General features: G+C 44.7%; 1 protein-coding gene across 2 annotated transcripts in view; it reads left to right on the forward strand.

Annotated features, from left to right (window-relative positions):
• The window catches only part of gli3 (GLI family zinc finger 3), a 363740-nt gene that overhangs the window by 187555 nt on the left and 149204 nt on the right, over nucleotides 1–26981 (forward strand). The gene's annotated exons all lie outside the window — the stretch shown is intronic.

Genomic DNA, 26981 nt, shown 5'->3' on the forward strand with positions numbered 1-26981 from the left:
ATGCAGAAATGCCGCCCATTTTGCTGGGCCCAAACTCATCTCAGATGGACCAAAAGACAGTGGAAATGTGTGCTGTGGTTAGATGAGTTCACATTTCAGCTTGTTTTCAGGAAAACCAGATGTCATGTCATGTCTCTGTGCCCAACCATTGAGTTTCTTCTTTTTCTTTCGGCTGCTCCCATTAGGGGTTGTCAGGACCATCAAGGTTGTTGCTAGAAAAAGGTGCAAAAGCCAGCAACTGTGATGGTATGGGGGTGCATGATTGCCCATGACATGGGTGAGCTGCATGTGTGTGAAGGTACCATTGATGTAATGTGGCATATATTGGGATTTTTGAGAGACATATTCATCAAGGCAATGTCTCTTCCTGCGAAGTCCGTGCTTATTTAAGCAGGAAAATGCCAGACCTCATTCTGCATGGGCTACAACAGCATGGCTTCATAGACACAGAGTGCATGTGCTTGACTGGCCTGCTGCCAGTCCAGATGTGTCTCCTATTGAGAACGTATGGTGCATCATGAAGAGGAGAATCAGACAATGGCAAGCATGAACCGATGAGAAGCTGAAGTCTTTTATCAAGCAAGAAGGGACAAAAATTCCAATTGCAAAAGTGCAACAATTAGTATCCTCAGATCCCATATGATTAAAAAGTGTTAATAAAGGAAGGGTGACGTAATACAATGGTAATAATTCCTCTGTGCCAACTTTTTTGAGTGTGTTGCAAGCATCAAATTCTAGCTTCATTTATATTTACAAAATACATTTCAGTTGGTCAGTAAAACTATTGAAAATCTTTTCTTTGTAGTTTTGTCAGTTAAATAAAGGTTTGTGTGAATTAACAAATCACAGATTTTTGGTTTTATTGCATTTTGGAAAATATCTCAATGTTGACATTGCACTTGATAAAACACAGTGGATCAACACCAGCAGATGACATGGCACCCCAAATCCTCACAGACGGCAGAAACTTCACCCTGGACTTCAAACACTTTGGATTCTGTGCCTCTGCACTCTTCATTCAGACTCTAGGACCTTGATTTCCAAATTAAATGCAAAATTTACTTTCATCTGAAAAGACAACTTTGGACCACTGAGCAGCAGTCCAGTTCTTTCTCTCCTTAGCCCAGGTAAGATGCTTCTGATGTTGTTTCTGGTTCAAGAGTGGCTTGATATTAGGAATGTGACAGTTGTAGCCCCTTTCCTGAAGAAGTCTGTGCGTGGTGGCTCTTGATGCACTGACACCAGCCTCAGTCCATTCCTTGTGAAGCTCTGCCAAGTTCTTGAATCGACTTTTCTTGACAATCCTCTCAAGGCTGTGGTCATCCCTGTTGCTTGTGCACCTTTTCCAGCCAGCCTTTTCAGCAATGACCTTCTGGAGCTTACCCTCCTTGTGGAGGGTGTTGATGATCGCCTTCTGGACAACTGTCAAGTCAGCAGTCTTCCCCATAATTGTGATTGCGTCTGCTGAACTAGACCGAGAGATACACAATATTTATACTGTTTTAATCAAACTCAAAATTAAATAATTCTAATAATTTGAGATGGTTTTTTTTTTGCACTGTAGGCCATAATTATCAAAATTAAAATAGAAAAATGCTTGAAACATTTTAGTTTATGTGTAATGATTCTAGAATATATAAAATTTTCACTTTCTTAAATAACAGATCGAAAATAATGTAGAACTTTTTCACAATATTCTAATTGTTTGAGGTGCCCTAATATATTTATGCTTATCCTATTCCATGTGACCGCTCAACACTGTGTTACTAATCACAGTTCTTGTTAGGGAGCCAGCATCTTATTCAAGTCAAGCTTCTGTGTGTGTTTCCATGAATTGAACATATTGTCTCTTGTGGTAAGGTTCATATCCTTGCCCTTGCAAACCCCACTCGTGGCTTTGCTGAGCCAGTTGTGTTCCTTGTGGGAGGGGACATGAGGGAAAACAGTAATTAAAATGTTTCCCATTTTTATTATGGATCTGGGCTCAATAACAAGAAGTACCTCCTTGGCTCATGTACTTAGAACAGGAGAAAAGACCACAGGAGACTCACAATGAGAAAGAAAGACAGAAAGAGGTACAGGGAGGGTGGGGGGAGTGGTGTAACAAAGCAGAAAATGAAGAAAGACATAAAAGAGAAGAAGCTGAAGGAGGTCAGACCCATCACATGCTTAGTGCTGCCTTCAAAGATGGCTGGGACAGGTGGCAGCTCCAGACAATCTCACTCCGCAGAACAGCATCCTTTCAGGAGGAGATAAGGGATCCCTTCGTCCACCCCCTTCCCCCAGCCATGCTGTGTCTCCACTGTCTCTCCTGCTCAGTGCTGTGCTTTACTCCTTTGAAGTGTGTGTGGAGTGAGAGCTTGGCTGGGGTTGAGACTCAGACAAGAGTTCGATGTTCTGAGCTCTCTGAGGTACCTGCCGCTCTCTGCTCTCATTATGGCAGTGGGGCTGGATTAATCAGCTTTAAGCCTCGCGCGCGCGCACACACTTCCTGAACATTCATTAACTCATAATCCACAAACACACACACACACACACACACACACACACACACACACCTGTCTGGGCAAATCACACTTGGGCACCAGCGGAAAAGAGAGAACATTGGTGTGGCAGTGCTTTTTCTCTGTTGTAGGCCTCAGATTGAAGTATTTGCTGTCTGGTGTTGCTATGTTCACTCTCCTATTCATAATTGGTTTAACTCTTGCTTCGCCCTCATTTTTTTTGCCCTCCTGTAGAAGCCTCAGTTTCCTGATGGTACTCCAGCTATGTCTGTTTGTAATAGTGTCAGAGGTTATTTAGAAATTTGTTTGGTGAGACTGTGTAAATGGATGACAACTCCATTTCAGAAGAGAAAGGTGTGTGAAAATAAATTTGTGAAAGAGGGCACAGTGAAGACAAAGAAGAAAGACATTCAAAACCACAGACTCGCTGACCTGCTCACATTACAATATTTTAATTGATTGCAATCAGTTCTTTGGTGGATGTCGTGGTGTGCACACGACACAGTCAGTCACTCACTGATGAAGCCCAAACACTTTACAAACTTTCACATGGAAAGATCCCTGTGAAGCGCACCTGACCCAGAAATCTCATGAAAATAAACGAGAGCTGTCTGCCATGTGACTTAATGATGGACTGTCTTTTCTTTTTACTTAGTTGTTTGGTTCTTGACATAATATGGATCACTGCAGTTGGGGAATAGGAGTATGTACTGTATTTTTTATTAGTTACTATTTACTGTTTGATCTCAAAAGCATTAAGAAGGTAAGAAATTCCACTAATTACTTAGGTGTGTCCAAAACATTGACTGTCTCTCTCTCTCTCTCTCTCTCTCTCTCTGTGTGTGTCCCTTTAGAATTGTCTATATTTCTGCATAAATATGATCTAGAACATCATCAGATTTTCACACAAGTCCTAAAAGTAGATAAAGAGAACCCAGTTAAACAAATGAGACAAAAATATTATACTTGGTAATTTGTTTATTGAGGAAAATGATCCAATATTACATATATGTGAGTGGCAAAAGTATGTGAACCTCTAGGATTAGCAGTTAATTTGAAGGTGAAATTAGAGTCAGGTGTTTTCAATCAATGGGATGACAATCAGGTGTGAGTGGGCACCCTGTTTTATTTCAAGAACAGGGATCTATCAAAGTCTGATCTTCACAACACGTTAGTGGAAGTGTATCATGGCACAAACAAAGGAGATTTCTGAGGACCTCAGAAAAAGCGTTGTTGATGCTCATCAGGCTGGAAAAGGTTACAAAACCATCTCTAAAGAGTTTGGACTCCACCAATCCACAGTCAGAGAGATTGTGTACAAATGGAGGAAATTCAAGACCATTGTTACCCTCCCCAGGAGTGGTCGACCAACAAAGATCACTCCAAGAGCAAGGCATGTAATAGTCGGCGAGGTCACAAAGGACCCCAGGGTAACTGCTAAGCAACTGAAGGCCTCTCTCACATTGGCTAATGTTAATGTTCATGAGTCCACCATCAGGAGAACACTGAACAACAATGGTGTGCATGGCAGGGTTGCAAGGAGAAAGCCACTGCTCTCCAAAAAAAACATTGCTGCTCATCTGTAGTTTGCTAATGATCACGTGGACAAGCCAGAAGGCTATTGGAAAAATGTTTTGTGGACGGATGAGACCAAAATAGAACTTTTTGGTTTAAATGAGAGGCGTTATGTTTGGAGAAAGGCAAGGCAAGTTTATTTATATAGCGCATTTCTTACACAGTGGCAGTTCAGTGTGCTTTACAGAGGTAAAAGCAAAACAGTAAACAATAGAAAATAAAATTACATAAAATAAAGGGGGAAGAAGAGAGAAAAAAATAAGAATTAAACAATAGTAGAAATACAATAATAAAATGAAGTAAAAGTTCAGTAAAAAACAGCAGAATAAAATAGAATAAAAGTTAAGTAAAGTTTAAAACATGCAGAGACTGTAAAAGTTAAGTAAAGTTTAAAACATGTAAAGATGATATTTATCAGTTAGCAGAAAGCATCTGAGAACAGCTTGGTCTTTAATCTAGATTTAAAGCTGCCAACAGCAGGAGCACTTTTGATGTCCTCTGGGAGTTGGTTCCATAGCTGTACTGCATAGTAGCTAAAAGCTGCTTCACCACACTTTGTTTTAACAGGTTTTACCAGTAAATTTTGCTGCTGCGATCTGGTAGATCTGATTGGGTTAGGCTGCTGCAACATATCAGAGAGGTAATTGGGCCCTGTACCATTTAGAGATTTGTACACCAGCAGCAATGCTTTAAAGTCAATTCTGTAGCTTACTGGAAGCCAGTGAAGGGACCTTAGAGAAAGGAAAACACTGCATTCCAGCATAAGAACCTTGTCCCATCTGGGAAACATGGTGGTGGTAGTATCATGGTTTGGGTCTGTTTTGCTGCATCTGGGCCAGGACGGCTTGCCATCGTTGATGGAACAATGAATTCTGAATTATACCAGCCAATTCTAAAGGAAAATGCCAGGACATCTGTCCATGAACTGAATCCCAAGAGAAGGTGGGTCATGCAGCAAGACAATGACCACAAGTCATTGACACAAGTCATTCTACCAAAGAAAGGTTAAAGAAAAATAAAATTAATGTTTTGGAATGGACAACTCAAAGTCCTGACCTTAATCCAGTCGAAATGTTGTGGAAGGACCTGAAGGGAGCAGTTCATGTGAGGAAACCCACCAACATCCCAGAGTTGAAGCTGTTCTGTACGGAGGAATGGGCTAAAATTCCTCCAAGTCGGTGTGCAGGACTGATCAACAGTTACCGCAAACGTTTAGTTGCAGTTATTGCAGCACAAGGGGGTCACACCAGATACTGAAAGCAAAGGTTCACATACCACTCACAGATATGTAATATTGGATCATTTTCCTTAATAAATAAATGACCAAGTATAATATTTTTGTCTCATTTGTTTAACTGGGTTCTCTTTATCTACTTTTAGGACTTGTGTGAAAATCTGATAATGTTTTAGGTCATATTTATGCAGATATATATAAATGCAGTGAACAGTAAGAAACAACAGTAAGTCTTGTATCAGCCACAGTTGGAGGAGGGAGCTGTTCAGTGACACGTTGAATTATGAAAAAAATAAATTGCCATGTTAAGTGAGGAATAGCCTGTTCTCTTTTAACACTGAAGCCTCTATCTAGAGCAGAAGGTCACAGACGAATTAAAGGAAAACCAACATGAAGTGTCTGAGTAAGGTATTGGATCACCACAAGCCCCGCAGTGACAACTGTTTTAGCATTGATTCTACAAGTCTCTTGAACAGGAGGGATGAACATCATACTTTCAAAATATATTCCCTGAATTGGTGCTTTGATGATGGTGGAGAGCACTGTCTAACACATGAGCTGAAAATCTCACATCATTTTTATCCTCAATAAACCATTCAGTGACTCCTCGTGTACTCTGGAAGGGTGTGGACGAGTAATTGACCACTCCTGAAAGAGGCCGCTCCCATCAGGATAGAAATGTTTAATTATAGGATAAAGCAGATCAAACAGAATATTTTTGTGATGATTTGCCGTGATTGTTCCCTCTAAGTGGACAAGTTGACCCAAACCATGCTAGCAACTCCCACAGCACTGTTTTTAATCTTTACTTCACCGGTCTGCATACTCCTCTACAGAAAATTTTTTTTTGTTTTTTTTAAATTAGAAGAGCACTCACAGAAGACCTTTTGTGTTTAAACCTATGAAACCTGCATCTTTTAAATGGAATGCATCCTAATATGTCATTATTTATCTGCTTCTACCAACAAATTTAGTTTTAGTAATCCCTGAAACATTACCAAAGTTCACCATGATTGCCATTAACAAGTCTTCCAAATGAGATTGGTCATCTGAGAAAAGCACCTTGATGTCATTTGGTCTAAAATAGGTAAAATAGTAAAGTGATGATAGAGTAGACTGAGAGAAGGAGAGAACAAGGGAAATTAGGGGCAAGAGTAAGAAATTGAGTGTTAGAGTGAGACAGATGGCTTGGGTTAGGTAAAGGTCTTAATTTGCCCTGGGGTGTTGACCCCTGTCTGCTTTGCTGACCTGGCTGTAATTAAACTGATTGTTTTGATACTGAGTCACCTCTCTCTCTCTCTCTCTCTCTCTCTCTCTCTCTCTCTCAATCAATATATCCTTTATTTTCAGAACAATTTGGAGACTCAGACCTCTTCTCAGGTTTACTTTTCTGGTTAGACACTGGTTTGTTTTAAACAAATACAGTACTACTACCCAGAATCAAAGCATAGAAATCCATTTAAATTTCAGGTACTATTTATGACCAATTATAAGATACCATCAATAATTTGTTTTACTTCTCTGTTGCTAAATTGATATGTCTTTATAATTAATTTAACCCAAGTTCTCACACACCATGCACTCTATCCTCCTCCTCTTCCCCTCTCCCCACCCACACATTTAGCAGCAGGAATTAGCTGATTGGAATTGCAACAATCTGGCACTCTGATTAAACAAAACACACAAAAGTCAAGTCCAAGTCTATTTGTAGAGCGCTTTTAACAATAGACATTGTCGCAGGCGTTAGTATTATGGAGGGAGAGAACAATGTTTGTTTACTAGTGCATCTCAAACAATTAGAATATTGTGAAAAAAGTTCAGTATTTTCCATCAGCTATTTAAGAAAGTGAAAATTTAATATATTTTAGACTCATTACATTACATTACAGGCATTTGACAGATGCTTTGATCCAGAGCGACGTACAACAATACCCTGGACAGCCCAGGAAGTAGTTGGGGGTTAGGTACCCTTGAGAAAGGCACTTCACCCATTCCTGCTGGTCCAGGGAATCGAACCAGTCATGTTTTCCACATTACACGTAAACTGAAATGTTTCAAGAATTTTTCTATTTTAAATTTGAATAATTATGGCCTACAGCGGGCGGCACGGTGGTGTAGTGGTTAGCGCTGTCGCCTCACAGCAAGAAGGTCCTAGGTTCGAGCCCCGGGGCCGGCGAGGGCCTTTCTGTGTGGAGTTTGCATGTTCTCCCCGTGTCCGCGTGGGTTTCCTCCGGGTGCTCCGGTTTCCCCCACAGTCCAAAGACTTGCAGGTTAGGTTAACTGGTGACTCTAAATTGACTGTAGGTGTGAATGTGAGTGTGAATGGTTGTCTGTGTCTATGTGTCAGCCCTGTGATGACCTGGCGACTTGTCCAGGGTGTACCCCGCCTTTCGCCCGTAGTCAGCTGGGATAGGCTCCAGCTTGCCTGCGACCCTGTAGAACAGGATAAAGCGGCTAGAGATAATGAGATGAGATGGCCTACAGCACAAAAAAAAGAATCTCAAAAAATGTGAATATTTCATTTTGAGTAGGACAGTATAAATATTGTGTATCTCTCAGTCTAGTTCAGCAGACGCAGTCACAATTATGGGGAAGACTGCTGACTTGACAGTTGTCCAGAAGACGATCATCAACACCCTCCACAAGGAGGGTAAGCTCCAGAAGGTCGTTGCTGAAAAGGCTGGCTGGAAAAGGTGCACAAGCAACAGGGATGACTGCAGCCTTGAGAGGATTGTCAAGAAAAGTCGATTCAAGAACTTGGGAGAGCTTCACAAGGAGTGGGCTGAGGCTGGTGTCAGTGCATCAACAGCCACCATGCACAGATGTCTTCAGGAAAGGAGCTGCAATTGTTGCATTCCTAATATCAAGTCACTCCTGAACCAGAGACAACGTCAGAAACGTCCTGGGCTAAGGCGAGAACGAACTGGACTGTTGCTCAGTAGTCCAAAGTCCTCATTTCAGATTAAAGTAAATTTTGCATTTCATTTGGAAATCGAGGCCCTAGACTCTGGAGAGAGAGTGGAGAGGCACAGAATCCAAAATGTTTGAAATCTAGTGTAAAGTTTCCACAGTCTGTGATGATTTGGGGTGCCATGTCATCTGCTGGTATTGGTTCACTGTGTTTTATCAAGTCCAAAGTTAATGCAGCCATTTACCAGGAGATTTTAGAGCACTTCATGCTTCCATCTGCTGGCAAGCTTTATGGAGATGCTGAGTTCCTTTTTCAGCAGGACTTAGCACCTGCCCACAGTGCCAAAACTACTACCAAATGGTTTGCTGACCATGATATTACAGTACTTGATTGGCCAGCCGACTCACCTGACCTGAGCCCCAGAGAGAATCTGTGGAATATTTTCAAGAGGAAGCTGAGAAACACCCGACCCAAAAATACAGATGAGCTGAAGGCCACTATCAAAGCAACCTGGGCTTCAATAACACCTCAGCAGTGCCACAGGCTGATCGCCTCCATGCCACGCCCCATTGATGTAGTAATTCATGGTAAAGGAGCCCTAACCAAGTATTGAGTGTATAAATGAACATACCTTTCAGAAGCTGGACATTTCTGTATGGGAAATCATATTTTGATTGATCTTAGGAAATATTCTAATAATTTGAGATACTGGATTTCTGGTGTTCATGAGCTATAAGCCATAATAATCAAAATTAAAACAAAAAAGGCTTGAAATATTTCACTTTACATGTAATGAATATAGAATAAATGAAAGTTTAACTTTTGAATTAAATTATGGAAAATCTGAACTTTTTCACAATATTCTGTTTGAGATGCACTAATATATACAGGAACAACTGGAGCCTTAATTTTTAGCAAACATTGATTTAACACTCTTTTACCCACATCTTATGCTGTGCCATTTAACTCTGCCACATAGTTACTATTGCCGAGAATGATACTGTAGTACTACACAATAACACATAACCTCACTTTACCACTCTAATCTCTTGTTCTTTCTTTACCTGAGATTGTATTTACATCTCAGTGAATGCTGATTAATATCTCTCTCTCTCATTTTTATATATATATATATATATATATATATATATATATATATATATATATATATGCGCATCGGGGTGTAGTGGTTAGCACTGTCGCCTCACAGCAAGAAGGTTCTGGGTTTGAGCACAGTGACTGACGGGGGCCTTTCTGTGTGGAGTTTGCATGTTCTCCCCATGTCTGTGTGGGTTTTTGCCGGGTGCTCTGGTTTCCCCCACAGTTCAAAGACATGTGGTTAGGTTAACATGGGGCAGCCATGGCCTGAGGTTGGGCTGAAGTGCCCTTGAGCAAGGCATCTAACCCCCGACTCCTCCCTGGGCACTGTAGCATAGCTGCCCACTGCTCTGGGTATGTATGTGTACTCATTGCTCATGTGTGTGTGTCTGTGTGTTCACTGCTTTAGATGGGTTAAATGCAGAGGAGGAATTTCACTATGTGCTTAAGTCTGTGCTTGATTGTATGTGTGAAAAACAGAGGCTTCTTGGCTTAGTTTCTCTCTCTCTCTCTCTCTCTCTCTCACACACACACACACACACACCTGAGGTAATGCTCCTTGGCTCTTCAGTCATCAGCTCAGTAGACATGAGAATGCTTTAATCGTGAGATCATGAACAAGGAGATCAGTGGTGTAATGAAATCTGGCAGTATATATATATATATATATATATATATATATATATATATATATACACACACACACACAAACATATATATTTACACACACAGAGTTCTGCCGAATATGCAACATATATTCCACATTAATAACTCACATAATGTTCCTCCTTTTCCTTCCCCTTTTCTGTCTGTGACTGTGTCTTTATATCAGTGCAAAAGTAAACTGAGACCTGTTCTACCTCTGCAGCAATAATGAAGTTAACTGCTGTAAAGTTGTGTTCAAAAACTTATTGCATTGTTTTTCTACTTCTCAATTACATCCTGATTTATTGGTTAGAGTACAATTAATTCTCAGTCTGAGGGATCCCAAAAGAGCATCTTTAATGAAACTTTATAACAGAGACCTTCTAACATGTTTCAGGGCACAATGTTATTAACTGCCTGGAGCTGTAGCTCTCTCTCTTATAGAATAATTATGATCATACCCTGCATTTCTTTCCAAATAGGCCCAGTTTGTGTTATTAGAAAATAATAGTCTGGTCAAAGTTTGCCTTTGATTGCCCCCGTCATTAAAACCCATTTGTAAACACAGCTTAATGAGCATCATTTAAAATAATGACAGGGAAATATTAGAACCGCTTGTATATAAAAGTCTGTGCTTTGAAAAAGGGAACAGAGACAGTGCAAAATTATTGACAATAGACAAAAATATGATTAAAAGTAAAGTTTGAGCATGTCACATCCACACTCTGCTGGCTTGGTGTTTTGATTCGGTATGAATAGGGAACTGTCTGAAATCTTTGGATGTAAAATGTCCTCTGAGGTTTATAATTACTTAAGGATTTAATGATGTACCTCAAGGTTCACGTGAGGCCAAATGGCAATTCTTTTCTCCTGAACAAAGTGCTTTCTTAAGCAGTACGGAGAAAATAGTGCCTTTTTTTTGGCAGCGGAAAACTTGGAGGATACGGAGGCAGACATGGGGAGAACATGTGAAATTCCACACAGACAATAATCTGAGCTCAGGTTTGAGCCGGGAACTCTAGAGCTACTGTGCTGCCCAGTACACTTGCTAGTCGCTTACATTCCTTTTACAGAGTGCTCTTATTGCTCTTTTATATTACCCATGATTCTCAGTGGATAAGAGACATCGTGTTTTGCCGGGGGGGGGTTGTGAGTACAGCAGAGTTAACGCTGACATGTGTGCTAAATTCCTCCCAAACCTCTTGCAGCTGTTTGTCACTGTTCTAAGCAAGCACGAATAAAAACAGCAAGCCTCAGAGCAGGACAATTTACTCCTTTAGCGAGCAGAGCCAGAGCACAACAGCCCCTCTGGAGGAAGCTTAGATGGATAGCTGGATCAGACTCTTTTTTTTTCTCCTCTTTCTTTTGTTCTCTTGTTTCTTTATTTTCATTTTCCCCTTTTTCTGGTCCCTGCACACTGTTACTGTGTATCTCTAGTGACATGAGCTGTCTAGCTCACTAACAGATTGAGTCTATATATGCAAGGTATGGAGAAACTGATGCTCTCTGTAGTGTACACTTAACATAGAATTTTAGATATGCATATCAGAGAGATTTAAATGGGATAGATAAGGAACAATAGAATAAAGAAGACAGGTGAAAAGAAGTTACATATTAAGCAAGAAAGGGGATCATATGAGCATGAGGGTGCATGAGTGAAAGAAAGGAGGAGAGAAGTGTCATGAAAGGAAGTGGTTTTGAATTAACTGATGATTAAAAAAGAAAAAGAATAAAGTATGCTCAGTGAGGAATAATGTGCAGCCAGTTACAAGAGCCTCTATTTAAAGCGAGAAGAGACATAACAGTGAAGGGATGAAATCTTGTTTTTGGTTTCAGCCTTTACATACCAAAAACTCAGACACAAGAGCTCATTTAGATTCAACTCTCCACAGATGATTTTGATCTTATTGAGTTTGACTGTCTCAACGCCTGCCTCTGGAAATAAGTGCTGTGCTCGTGCAGCTTTAGCAGTGCTGCAACCAGGCAAATGTCATGAAATAAGAACAGAAGTGGCCCTAATGACAGTTGAGGAATGAGGGAAAGCATGCCTTAATGAGTGAAAGGCGATCCAGAGGAAACATACTGCTGAGTGTGGCAGTGGCTGGAGGACAGGGTTAGAACAATAGATTCAAAAGTACTTTTCCACTGCACACTACCGCAAAGTAAAAAAAATAAAATAAATGACATTTTGTTGCTATTTATATTGCCAGGTGAGTTGTACTGTAAATACTGTAGCAATAAATTGGTCAAATACAATGGTCACAAATTGTTACGTCGATTAATCAACTTCGTTTGAAAAGTAATAACAAAAAAAATAGCTAGCTCAAATTGCTTTTCTATCAAACAGCGATTCTCAGTACTGATGCAGTGATTTCAAGAGAATTTTCTTTTCTGCCCTGTGATGACTTGGTGACTTGTCCAGGGTGTACCCCGCCTTTCGCCCGTAGTCAGCTGGGATAGGCTCCAGCTTGCCTGCGACCCTGTAGAAGGATAAAGCGGCTACAGATAATGAGATGAGATGAAAATTTCTTTTCTTTTATAGATGTAATTTTTCTGGTGGCTGTAGTTGGCAGTTTCACAGTTTTGTGAGAACAAAGTAGTAGATATATTGATTCAGTCTAATGTGCCACACATCTCATCTCATCATCTCTAGCCACTTTATCCTGTTCTACAGGGTCGCAGGCAAGCTGGAGCCTATCCCAGCTTACTACGGGCGAAAGGCGGGGTACACCCTGGACAAGTCGCCAAGTCATCACAGGGCAGAAAAGAAAATTCTCTTGAAATCACTGCATCAGTACTGAGAATCGCATATGTTTGTGGAAGTGTATCATGGCACGAACAACGGAGATTTCTGAGGACCTCAGAAAGTGTTGTTGATGCTCATCAGGGTGGAAAAGGTTACAAAACCATCTCTAAAGAGTTTGGACTGCACCAATCCACAGTCAGACAGACTGTGTACAAATGGAGGAAATTCAAGACCATTGTCACCCTCCCCAGGAGTGGTCGACCAACAAAGATCACTCCAAGAGCAAGGCGTATAATAGTCGGCGAGGTCACAAAGGACCCCAGGGTAACTTCTAAGCAACTGAAGGCCTCTCTCACATTAACATTAGCCAATGTTCATGAGTCCACCATCAGGAGAACACTGAACAACAATGGTGTGCATGGCAGGGTTGCAAGGAGAAAGCCACTGCTCTCCAAAAAGAACATTGCTGCTCATCTGCAGTTTGTTAAAGATCACATGGACAAGCCAGAAGGCTATTGGAAAAATGTTTTGTGGATGGATGAGACAAAAATAGAACTTTTTGGTTTAAATGAGAAGTGTTATGTTTGGAGAAAAAACCCCCACTGCATTCCAGCATAAGAACCTTATCCCATTTGTGAAACATGGTGGTGGGAGTATCATGGTTTGGGCCTGTTTTGCTGCATCTGGGCCAGGACGGCTTGCCATCATTGATGGAACAATGAATTCTGAATTATACCAGCGAATTCTAAAGGAAAATATCAGGACATCTGTCCATGAACTGAATCTCAAGAGAAGGTGGGTCATGCAGCAAGACAACAACCCTAAGCACACAAGTCGTTCTACCAAAGAATGGTTAAAGAAGAATAAAGTTAATGTTTTGGAATGGCCAAGTCAAAGTCCTGACGTTAATCCAATCGAAATGTTGTGGAAGGACTTGAAGCGAACAGTTCATGTGAGGAAACCCACCAACATCCCAGAGTTGAAGCTGTTCTGTATGGAGGAATGGGCTAAAATTCCTCCAAGCCGGTGTGCAGGACTGATCAACAGTTACTGGAAATGTTTAGTTGCAGTTATTGCTGCACAAGGGGGTCACACCAGATACTGACAGCAAAGGTTCACATACTTTTGCCACTCACAAATATGTAATATTGGATCATTTTCCTCAGTAAATAAATGACCAAGTATAATATTTTTGTCTCATTTGTTTAACTGGGTTCTCTTTATCTACTTTAGGACTTGTGTGAAAATCTGATGATGTTTTAGGTCATATTTATGCAGAAATATAGAAAATTCTAAAGGGTTCACAAACTTTCAAGCACCACTGTATATATGTAGCGAGAATCGCGTGTGGGTGGAGCACAGAGGACGGCAGGACAGAGTAAAATTCAATCACTTCCTTTTTTATTTGCTCTTTTCAGACGCAGACACCACTCTCTCAGCCACGCACACAGACACACACACACACACACACACAAGTCGTCTGGCTGGGGAGAGAGCTCTCTTCCGCTCTCCCTCTCCCTCCTTAAGTAGCGGGCGGTTTACTGGGGAAAACATACACAAACACAGGTTAATTACCCTCAGGTGTAGCGATTCTGCCACTTACCTTCCCCGACTCCGCCCTCCTGTCACAGACCGGTGCTTGACCACGCCCCCGCTGCCACATACCCCCACCGCCCGACTCAGGCCGGGCGCCCGTCCGGCCCGCAGCCGACTCCCCCCCCCCTTGACGGGAGAGGAAGTCTGCCACGACCATCTGCGCCCCCGGCCTGTGGACCACCTTGAAGTTGAAGGGTTGGAGTGCCAGATACCAACGGGTGATCCGCGCGTTGGCATCCTTCATGCGGTGGAGCCACTGGAGGGGCGCGTGGTCTGAACAGAGGGTGAAAGAGCGCCCCAGCAGGTAGTAACGGAGGGCGAGGACCGCCCACTTGATCGCCAGGCACTCCTTTTCTATGGTGCTGTAGCGCCCCTCACGCACTGACAGCTTCCGACTAATGTACAGGATGGGGCGATCCTCCCCCTCCACCTGCTGGGATAAAACGGCTCCCAGCCCTCTGTCCGACGCATTCGTCTGTAACATAAAAGGGAGAGAGAAGTCAGGGGAGTGTAAAAGTGGCCCCCCACACAGTGCAGCCTTTACCTCAGAGAAAGCCCGCTGGCACTGCTCCGTCGACTGGACCGGATCTGGCGCCCCCTTTTTAGTGAGGTCAGTCAGCGGGCTGGTGACGTCCGAATAATTAGGTATAAACCTACGATAGTAGCCAGCCAGCCCCAGGAACTGCCTCACCCCCTTTTTGGTCTTGGGCCTCGGGCAGGCCGCAATCGCTGCTGTCTTATTAATTTGGGGACGCACCTGCCTGTTACCCAAGTGGAAGCCCAGATACCGTACTTCCACCCGCCCAATCGCACACTTCTTCGGGTTGGCAGTGAGCCCCGCCCGCCTCAGCGACCTAAGGACGGCCCTCAGGTGTTGCAGGTGCCGCTGCCAGTCATTACTATAAATAATTATGTCGTCAAGGTAAGCGGCCGCGTAGGTGGCGTGGGGCAGGAGGACCCTGTCCATCAGCCGCTGAAACGTAGCGGGCGCCCCAAACAGCCCAAACGGAAGTGTGCCGAACTGGTGTAAGCCGAACGGTGTGGAAAAGGCCATTTTTTCCCGAGATAATGGAGTCAAGGGGATCTGCCAATATCCCTTTGTCAAATCCAGTGTCGAGTAAAAGCGAGCCGTGCCTAGTCGATCGAGCAGCTCATCAATACGAGGCATTGGGTACGCGTCGAATTTAGACACCGCGTTGACTTTTCTATAGTCCACACAGAACCGGACCGAGCCGTCGGCCTTAGGAACCAAGACCACCGGGCTGCTCCAGTCACTGTGGGACTCCTCGACGATGCCCATTTCGAGCATGGCCTGAAGTTCTTCCCGAACCACCTTTTTTTTGTGTTCGGGTAATCTATAAGGACGGCTACGCACTACCACCCCCGGGGGCGTCTCTATGTGGTGTTCTATGAGGTTAGTGCGACCGGGCAGGGGCGAGAACACATCCGAAAACTCGGCCTGCAACTGGGCGACCTCCGTGAGTTGGGTCGGGGAGAGGTGGTCTCCACAGGGGACCGGAGAGGTACGAGATGCCAATGTCCCTTTTTGGACCTCCGGCCCCAGCTCCGCCTTCTCCGGAACTACCGACACCAACGCCACGGGGACCTCCTCATTCCAGAGTTTTAGCAGATTGAGGTGGTAGATCTGTAGCGCCCCCTCCCTGTCCGTTCGCCTAACCTCATAGTCGACATCCCCAACTCGCCGTGTGACCTCAAAGGGTCCTTGCCACTTGGCGATTAATTTGGAGCTCGACGTGGGCAACAGGACGAGTACCTTATCTCCCGGAGTGAACTCTCTAAGGCGCGTGCCCTTGTTGTACAGGCGGGTTTGCCGTTCCTGGGCCTGCCGCAAATTCTCCTGAGTTAGGTGGGTGAGCGTGTGGAGTTTTGCGCGCAGATCCATAACGTACTGAATCTCATTTTTGCTCTGTGAAGGTCCCTCCTCCCAATTTTCCCGCAGTACATCTAAGATGCCGCGCGGCTTACGCCCGTATAATAATTCAAACGGGGAGAACCCCGTGGAGGCTTGGGGGACCTCTTGCACTGCAAACAGCAAGGGTTCGAGCCACTTATCCCAGTTACGTGCGTCCTCACTTACGAATTTTTTGATAATATTCTTGAGGGTGCGATTGAACCGTTCAACTAAACCGTCCGTCTGTGGGTGATAAACGCTGGTGCGGATCGGCTTAATACCCAGTAGCCCATACAGTTCGCTCAGTGTTCGTGACATAAACGAGGTGCCTTGGTCAGTCAGAATCTCTTTCGGGATTCCAACCCGGGAGATGACGTGGAAGAGGGCCTCTGCAATACTGCATGCTGAGATATTGCGAAGAGGCACCGCTTCCGGGTATCGCGTTGCATAGTCCACCAGAACCAATATAAAGCGGTACCCTCGTGTTGACCGATCTAATGGCCCAACGAGATCCATCCCAATTCTTTCGAACGGGGTCTCGATTAATGGTAGGGGGCGCAAGGGTGCTTTTGGGATGGCCGCTGGATTTACTAACTGGCATTCGCGGCACGCCGTACACCACTAACGGACGTCGCCGCGAATCCCCGGCCAATAGAATCGGGCCATTATCCGGGCTAGTGTCTTATCCTGCCCGAGGTGTCCAGCCATGGGATTAAAGTGAGCCGCCTGGAATACCAATTCCCGGCGGCTCTTTGGAATTAACAACTGGGTGACTCGCTCTCTCGTCTGAGTGTCCTGCGTCACTCGGTATAACCTATCCTTCAAAATGGAAAAATAGGGGAAGGACGGGGTGGCGTTCGGCTGGAGCGTTTGACCATCGATTACTCTCACTTGGTCAAACGCGTGTCGCAGAGTCTCGTCTCACGATTGTTCCAGTGGGAAATCCGCGAGGGATTCCCCAATAGAAAGAGGAGGGGCCGGGGGCTCCTCACTCTGTCGCGGAGATGACGTAGACGGCTCTGCGACCGCAGCTCCAGCCAAAGCGACACCGGGACCCTCCCCTATCAACCGGCAGGACCCACTCTTTATTAGGCGTGCCATCAAACCCCGAAATCCCGGCCAATCAGTCCCCAAGATCAAAGAGTGGGTAAGGCGAGGATTAACCGCCGCCTTCACTATTGATTTTTCCCCTCTGAAATGTATGTGGACCGACACCAACAGGTAGCTGTGAATATCCCCGTGCACACACAACACCTTCACCCCTTGTGCTCCCCCCAATGCCTCGTCTTGCACCAGGCTTTGGCGGATCGAGGTCTGATTGCAGCCTGAATCCACCAACGCCTGATATGTAGCCCCTTGTACACTTACCGGTATGCGATACGCTCCGGCCCGATCGAGGGCAGCCTCTGGCGCGTCGGGGATCCGCACCACCGCCCCCACCTCCATCGCTGCACACTGTTGCTGCAGGTGGCCCGGTTCCCCGCAGCGCCAGCAAACCGGCCCGGGCCTTCCCTCTGCAGCTGTGTTCTGAGGCTCACTCACCTGAGGGGGGGGAGAGACAGACACAGAAGGGAGAAACGGGAGGGCACCACGGGTGCGGCGGGCCGGCTGGGGTGGAGCCAGCCTCCGCCTTTGTGGTGGGGGAATGGGGCAAGGACGGGACACAGGAGGAGGGGGGGAGAAAGAGAGAGAGAAGAGGAGAGAGAAGATGATGTCGTTGGTTGTCCTGCCGCCGGAACAGCCGCCAGATGATCCTCCGCCAGTCCTACGGCCTGATCCAGCGACGCCGGGCGGTGGCACTGGACCCACTCTGCGGTTCCGGCTGGTAAGCGGGCGATGAACTGTTCCAGCGCCACCTGGTCGATGATTCCCTCGGCGTCGCGATCTTCGGCCCTCAGCCACCGCCAGCAGGCGTCCCGGAGCTGCTGGCCAAACGCGAACGGGCTGCCAACTTCCTCCATCCGCAGCGCGCGGAAGCGCTGGCGCTGCTGCTCCGGCGTGCGCCCCACGCGCTGGAGGACAGCCCGGCGAAGGTCGGCATAGGCCAGCCGGCGATCGGCGGGGAGCTGTAGTGCGGCTAGCTGCGCCTCTCCCGTCAGGAGGGGGAGGCGGCGCGCTGCGCGCTGCTCCATCGGCCACCCCGAGGCTTCGGCGACCTGCTCGAACAACGCGATGAACGCCTCGGGGTCGTCCTGCGGGCCCATCTTGGTTAAGGTGAGGGGAGACGGGCCCGCGGCCGGGGCACTGGTGGACCCTGCCGACGCGAGGAGACGCCGGAACGCCTCTTGATCTTCCTGCTGAGCCAGCACCAGGGCTTCGAAGCAGCGCTCCTGCTCCTTCCGGAGCGTGACGAGTGCCTGGTGCTGGCTCTGCTGAGCCGTGGCGAGGGCGTGGACCAAGTCCGCGAACGGGGAGGATTCCATGGGGCTGCAGGACTGATGCTCCACCTTGTCCCAGGTTTCGGCACCACTGTAGCGAGAATCGCGTGTGGGTGGAGCACAGAGGACGGCAGGACAGAGTAAAATTCAATCACTTCCTTTTTTATTTGCTCTTTTCAGACGCAGACACCACTCTCTCAGCCACGCACACAGACACACACACACACAAGTCGTCTGGCTGGGGAGAGAGCTCTCTTCCGCTCTCCCTCTCCCTCCTTAAGTAGCGGGCGGTTTACTGGGGAAAACATACACAAACACAGGTTAATTACCCTCAGGTGTAGCGATTCTGCCACTTACCTTCCCCGACTCCGCCCTCCTGTCACAGACCGGTGCTTGACCACGCCCCCGCTGCCACAATATAGTATATTGTTTTATTTAGTGCTAAAAGCATCTGAGTTAATTTTAAATGTTATTGTACAAATCAGTTAGTTGGTTACATGAATGTTATTTGATTTGTTACAAACATTACTAGTAAACACCACACGACCTCCAGAGAACTTTCACATATACTGTGGGATGGGAAACAGATACACATACTTGTACAAAGGTTACATAGCCAAACATTAGCTAGATATATTGGAATTCTAGATTAGACTATTTGCTCAAGAAGGTGCAAATAAATAGTCTAATTCATAAATAGTCTAAAAATACTGGGGAAGAAATCAGTGCTGCAGCCAAAATTAATGACTTCATGTATTTCAGTAAAGTTTTTAACTTTAAATTTCTTACATTAAGATTAATAAACTGTTATTTGCATCAGAAAATAAAAATGTATTTATTCCATTACACAGGCATCTTAAAGGAAAAAAAAAAACTGTGAAAATAAATTGCACCTACTGGCAAAAATTATGTTCTGGGAGCATGCACTGCTGGAGGGAATGGCTCCCCTGGTCAGTAATGCTGTCGAGAGCGCCAGTCCGAACCCAACTACAAACATGGCCGCTCAGAACTAAAACACCCACGAACCGCAGCACCCCCTATTACCTGTTTATTAAATACACCTGTCACTCGTTTCCTGGTTCATCAGCCCCTGCTATATAAATACCTCTCCCACTCTCACTTGATGCGAAGTATCGTTCAGTATTCATTCCTGTCATACCGAGCCTTTATTCTACTGTCTGCTTTATTGTGTTCTCGACCCTTGCTCTCGTATCTTTCTCATTATTCTCTAGCCCTGTCCACATTGCCCTGTCTACCAATCGATCGACTCTCGCCTGTCCCACCACCTTGATTCTAGTCTCGCGTTTTGGCTTTGTTCCCAGTTTGCTTTCCCTACTCTCCCCGACATACATCCGTAAGTGCCTGCACCCTGACAAGACTTTTTGGCTACCCATAAATATTTAGACACTGACAGAGTTATTGTTATTTTAGCTGTCTACAGCAGTATACTGGAGTTGACTTAAATAATGAATGAAGTAATGAATTGAACAATGAATGAAAGTAAGCTTTAATTTGAGGTTACTTACTAGTGAATCTCAAATAATTAGAATATCATGGAAAAGGTCAGTATTTTTCAACAGGGATATCCACAGCTTTGAGAGGATTGCCAAGAAAAGTTGATTCAAGAACTTCGCAAGGAGTGAACTTAGGCTGGTGTCAGTGCATCAAGAGCCACCACACACAGATGTCTTCAAGGAAGGGCCTACAACTGTTGCATTCTTAACATCAAACCACTCCTGAACCAGAAACAACATCAGACACGTCTTACCTGGGCTAAGGAGAGAAAGAACTGGACTGTTGCTCAGTAGTCCAAAGTTCTCTTTTCATCTATCCATCCATTATCTGTACTCGCTTATCCTGTGCAGGGTCGTGGGCAAGTTGGAGCCCATCCCGGCCAACTATGGGCAAGAGGCGGGGTACACCCTGGACAAGTTGCCAGGTCATCGCAGGGCTGACACATAGAGACACACAACTATTCACACTCACTGTCAATTTAGAGCCACCAATTAGCCTAACCTGCATGTCTTTGGACTGTGGGGGAAACCGGACCACCCGGAGGAAACCCAGCCAGACATGGGGAGAACATGCAAACTCCATACAGAAAGGCCCCCGTCGGACGCTGGGCTCGAACCCAGAACCTTCTTACTGTGAGATGACAGTGCTAACCACTACACCATCATGCCATTCAGTCTTCTTTTCAGATGAAAGTAAATTTTGCATTTCATTTGGAATTCAAGGTCCTAGAGTCTGGAAGAAGAGTGGAGAGGTACAGAATCCAAAGTGTTTAAAGTCCAGTGTGAAGTTTCTGCAGTCTGTGATGCTTTTGGGATGCCATGTCATCTGCTGGTGTTAGTCCACTGTGTTTTATCAAGTCCAAAGTTAATGCAGCCATTTACCAGGAGATTTTAGAGCACTTCATGCTTCCGTCTGCTGGCAAGCTTTATGGAGATGTTGATTTCTTTTTCCAGCCACTCACAGATATGTAATATTGGATCATTTTCCTCAATAAATAAATGACCAAATATAATATTTTTGTCTCATTCATTTAACTGTGTTCTCTTTATCTACTTTTAGGACTTGTATGAAAATCTGATGTTTTAGGTCATATTTATGCAGAAATATAGAAAATTCTAAAGCGTTCACAAACTTTCAAGCACCACTGTATATAGGCGTGCTGATTAGTGGGAAACTAGGAACCGGTGTGTCATCAGTACTTAGGGGAGGAGGGGCGCTCTGGTGCTTGGGAATTGTAGTCCATCGTGGCCATGTTTGGAGGCTGCTCTGAACTGAGATCCTCTGTGCTGTTACTGACACATACATACACTTCTGGTAGATGGCTGCGTTGATAATCATCATCAAAACCATAATCATCAAAATTAAAACATAAAAGGCTTGAAGTATTTCACTTTATGTGTAATAAATATAGAATACCTGAAAGTTTACCTTTTTGAATAAAATTATGAAAAATAAAACTTTTTCACAATATTCTAATTGTTTGAGATGCACTAGTACATCCATAAATGGTGAATGATGCAGAAATTATATCACTTTTTATGTGTGCCACGACACTTCCCTCTTTAAAGGACCAAAAATAATTGGACAAACTAACAAAATTAAAAAACAATCAATTCAATAAATTAAATGGTCATTTTTAATACTTGCAAATTATTTGCAGTCAATGACTGCCTGACGTTTGGAACCCATAGACATCATCAAACACTGTTTTTTTTTCCCTGGTGACACTCTGCAAAGCATTTATTGTAGCTGTTTTCAGTTCCTGCTAGTTCTTGGAGTGTTTTGACTTCTGTTTTGCCTTCAGAATGGAAAAGACTTGAACAATTTCCATTGGTAGCCATACATACCTCACGGTGGTGTAGTGGTTAGCGCTGTCGCCTCACAGCAAGAAGGTCCAGGTTCGAGCCCCGGGGCCGACGAGGGCCTTTCTGTGTGGAGTTTGCATGTTCTCCCCGTGTCCGCGTGGGTTTCCTCCGGGTGCTCCGGTTTCCCCCACAGTCCAAAGACATGCAGGTTAGGTTAACTGGTGACTCTAAATTGACCGTAGGTGTGAATGTGAGTGTGAATGGTTGTCTGTGTCTATGTGTCAGCCCTGTGATGACCTGGCGACTTGTCCAGGGTGTACCCCGCCTTTCGCCCGTAGTCAGCTGGGATAGGCTCCAGCTTGCCTGCGACCCTGTAGAAGGATAAAGCGGCTAGAGATAATGAGATGAGATGAGATGAGATGAGCCATACATACCCATGCCGTCAGTGACACAGGTGTTATCATGAATAGTTCTTCCCTTCTTTGTAGTGTTCTCTTTCCATAATTGTGGTACAAGTTGTTCTTTTTCTCATCAACATACAGGATTTTTTTTTGGATGTTTTTGGCAAACTCTAATCTGATCTTCCTGTTTTTGAGGCTTACCAGTGGTTTATCATCTCATCTCATTATCTCTAGCCGCTTTATCCTTCTACAGGGTCGCAGGGAAGCTGGAACCTATCCCAGCTGACTACGGGCGAAAGGCGGGGTACACCCTGGACAAGTCGCCAGGTCATCACAGGGCTGACACATAGACACAGACAACCATTCACACTCACATTCACACCTACGGTCAATTTAGAGTCACCAGTTAACCTAACCTGTATGTCTTTGGACTGTGGGGGAAACCGGAGCACCCGGAGGAAACCCACGCGGACACGGGGAGAACATGCAAACTCCGCACAGAAAGGCCCTCGCCGGCCACGGGGCTCGAACCCGGACCTTCTTGCTGTGAGGCGACAGCGCTAACCACTACAGCACCGTGCCGCCCCCAGTGGTTTATATCATGTAGTAAACCATCTTTATTTACTCTGGAAAAGGCTTTATTGATTGTTGACTTTACAGCGCACATGAAGAAGAAGAACTTTATTCATTGCATGTACACTTGTGAAATTCTTGTCTGCATTTAACTCATCTGAAGCAGTGAACACACACATGCACACACACATGAGCAATGAGCACACACACATACCCAGAGCAGTGGGCAGCCATACTAACAGCACCTGGGGAGCAGTTGGGGGTTAGGTGCCTCGCTCAAGGGCACTTCAGCCTAAGGCTACCCCATGTTAACCTAACTGCATTGAACTGTGGGGTAAACCAGAGTACCTGGAGGAAACCCATGCAGACACGGGGAGAACATGCAAACTCGTCGGCTGCTGGGCTCCAACGCAGAACCTTCTTGCTATGAGGTGACAATGCTAACCACTACACCACCATGCCGCCCTTAAAAACATGCTGTAATCCTACACTGTTAACAAACTGTGGATGTAAATACCCTCAAATTAACTCATTTTTACCAGAGGCCAAAAAAATGGTATTGCTGCCTGTTTGGAGAATGCCTGGGCGCATTCCGGGGTGATACAGTGGTGCATTCGTTAGCACCTCACAGCAAGAAGCTTCTTGGTTCAGACCTTGTGGCCAGCTGTGGCCTTTCTGTGTGGAGTCTGCATGTTCTCTTTGTGTCTGCTCTTGTGGCTGAATGTGCAAATCTGCACAGCCATGCTTGAAAATCTAGTGGAAAGCCTCCACAGAAGAGTGGAAGTTATTATAACAGCAATGGGTGACTAAATTTGGAATGAGATGTTCAAAAAGCACATCATGGTGTGATGGTCAGGTGTCCACAAACTTTTGGCCACATAATGTCTATCTGTGCATAACTAAGGCATTAAGCCTTGTGTTAAATATCCCCTTTATCTCCAAGATCCTAGAAAAAGCTTTGGCACAGCAGTTATGCTCATATCTACATAGGAATAACATCCATGAAATGTATCAGTCAGGATTTAGACCTCACCATAGCACAGAGACAGCACTGGTTAAAGTTCTTTCATCTCAGAAATATTGCTAAGAAATATAATGTCACTAAATGATGCAGAAAAACTAGTTCATGCCTTTGTTACCTCTAGGTTGAATTATTGTAATGTCTTATTGTCTGGATGTTCCAATAAGTGCATAAACAAGCTCCAGTTAGTTCACAATGCAGCAGCAAGACTCCTTACTAGAATTAGGAGTTATGACCACATCACCCCTATCTTACTGACATTGCATTGGCACCCAATCAAATTTTGCAATGATTATAAAATATTATACTATTGACTTACAAAGCACTGAATGATCTCGTGCCACAATACCTGAGCGAACTTCTGGTCCTTTACGACCCGCTCTGCCTACTTAGATTAAAAGGTGTAGGTTATCTGCTGGTACCCCGTATCGTGAAGTCAACATCAGGGGGAGGAGCCTCTTCTTACAAAGCCCCACAGTTATGGAACAGCCTTCCAAGTAGTGTTCGGAACTCAGACACAGTCTCAGTGTTTAAGTCTAGGCTGAAAACATATCTGTTTAGTCAAACCTTTTGTTAATAGCTTTTTATGAGGTAAAGGAATAGATCTGGAGGGTCCTCAGGCATAGAGTGTTTTGGTAAACTGGGATGTATGGATGCTGTCATCCCCCCACTCACTCGCTCACTTGGGTTTGTTGATGGTGCAGTGGCTGGATGTTTTATGTCCCAGGGCTCACTCATGTCTGTGTTACCTTCAGGTTGTCCCTTTTAGTTATGCTGTCATAGTTAGTCTTGCCTGCTTGCATTCAGCACAGAATGTATACTGTCGTGTGTCCCCCCGTCTCTTCCTTTCTCACTGTCGAGTTACATGTCGATCCTGAGACACCAGTGATACCGACCTCTTCTGCTGTTCGGACCTGCCTGATCCATCCTGAAACCTTATGTCTGGCTGGAGTCTCATCACATTGCTCCTGTGGAGAATGGCCCATATGGACAGTCAAAAGACGCATTTGGAAAATGGCTCTGGACACTTACAGTTTTGCTATAATGACTAAGGACTGCAATTGCCATGATAACTTTAGGACTGCAGTTGTCATGTACAGTCTTGCAATCAAGTCTCCACCAATGAACAGTTGATAACGTCAACAAAATAGACTTCATCTCATCTCATCATCTCTAGTCGCTTTATCCTGTTCTACAGGGTCGCAGGCAAGCTGGAGCCTATCCCAGCTGACTACGGGCAAAAGGCAGGGTACACCCTGGACAAGTCGCCAGGTCATCACAGGGCTGACACCAGTGGCGGCTGGTAGTCTTTCAAACAGGGGAGGCTGGTCGGTTACGATATTTCCAGATTTTAAAAGAAAAAACACATCAGTTTTGCCCATACTCTTGCCTCTGATCTGGCTGATTGTTGGCAGGGTCACAAACTGTGAAATAACAGGTTCTTTTGGCCCATTAGCCTACTGTCCAGTATACATGATGGTGGTGTTGGGGGGGTATATTTTAACATTTTATATTTTAAAATTGTGGCATGTTGTTTAAAAATTGATCATTACTGAAGGCAGCTCTTTGTCAGGAACCTCAGCAGTAACAGCAGAGTGTTCTGGAATAGGCACAAGCACTGACCTTGGGGAGCCAAACATAGAGCTGGGTGCCACACATTTCATTCAATGACACTTTCCCTATATTTTACTTATTTTGACTGAGAAATGTTTTATTGACAATTCTGATAACCCTTCACTTTTAATCCAGGTCTGTAGTGTGAAATGTTCTCGGCTGTGTTTTTGTTTAAAAATGTTTTCCAAATTGTAGCTGTGTTTAATTCATATCCAGAGAAATATATATTCCAATATAATATACTTAGCATAAACATTTTAAATAGATTCTATATTTTTGGTCCATCCATGACATATTACTAAAGTAGCCTATTTACTGTTGTTGATGTGGGTCACTTGCTGTTAGCCAATTCACTTTCTCGTACCAGGAGAGCTGAAAGGAACGAGTATTATTCCCTACCTTTTTCACCAACTCAATTTGAGGCATTGGTCTACCCTCCTCTTTAATTTTTTCCTCTAAAGGAAGACTGGCAAATGGCTTCGCCAAAATTAAATCAGCAATGCTCGGCATCCGTGCGCAGCTTTCTTGCTAGCTGACTAGCCCCCTCAAGTTCAAGTTCAGTCACTCAAATAAACGAAATTTCTGGAACTAAGATAGCAAACTTGACAGCACTATATTTACACTTTATTTACAATGAAAATATATACAAACTAAAAAAGCTGGTAGAAACCGTATGTAATGAATGAAATCGAAATGTAAGCTTATCTCTTACAATACACCACACTACTTGCGAATCCGCATGGGACTGAACTGAGATTCACCGCTGCCTGTCTATATTTGAAACGAGCTGTCAATCAAAGAAAATATCCGGCCGCTTTCACCAATCACCAGTCTCCTCGCGGAAAGCTTTGCCATGTCCCTCCCACTGTGAGGCTGGGAGTCCGTGGGGCGGGCGTTTTCGCAGTATTTGTCCAATAACCGTCTTGCATTTTGATATTGAAAAGTGCATTGCTCCAAATGCCATTGAAGTCCACTGAGGCTGGGAGTCCGTGGGACTCCGTGGGCGGGCGTTTTCGCAGTATTTGTCCAATAATCGTCTTGCATTTTGATATTGAAAAGCGCATAGCTCCCAAATGCCATTGAAGTCCACTGAGGCTGGGCTGCATCGCACTGTCACGAGGGGGGAAAACTCACACACACATTAGGCGAACTGGGGAAAGTTATAACGGAATGATTTCGCATTGTAGTTGGGTTGAGCACATATATTTCTATGATTCTGGATCTGAAATAGCAATGTTATAAGGTCGGCTATAACATAAGCCTAGCGCAATTCATCCTACACGATGTTCGTCATTTTTAGAGGAGGCTGAGCCTCCCTCGTTGTCTTAGAGCAATCACCCGTGGCTGACACATAGACACAGACAACCATTCACACTCACACCTACGGTCAATTTAGAGTCACCAGTTAACCTAACCTGCATGTCTTTGGACTGTGGGGGAAACCGGAGCACCC

Source organism: Neoarius graeffei, chromosome 19 (assembly GCF_027579695.1).
Source record: "Neoarius graeffei isolate fNeoGra1 chromosome 19, fNeoGra1.pri, whole genome shotgun sequence".
Taxonomy (NCBI): domain Eukaryota; kingdom Metazoa; phylum Chordata; class Actinopteri; order Siluriformes; family Ariidae; genus Neoarius; species Neoarius graeffei.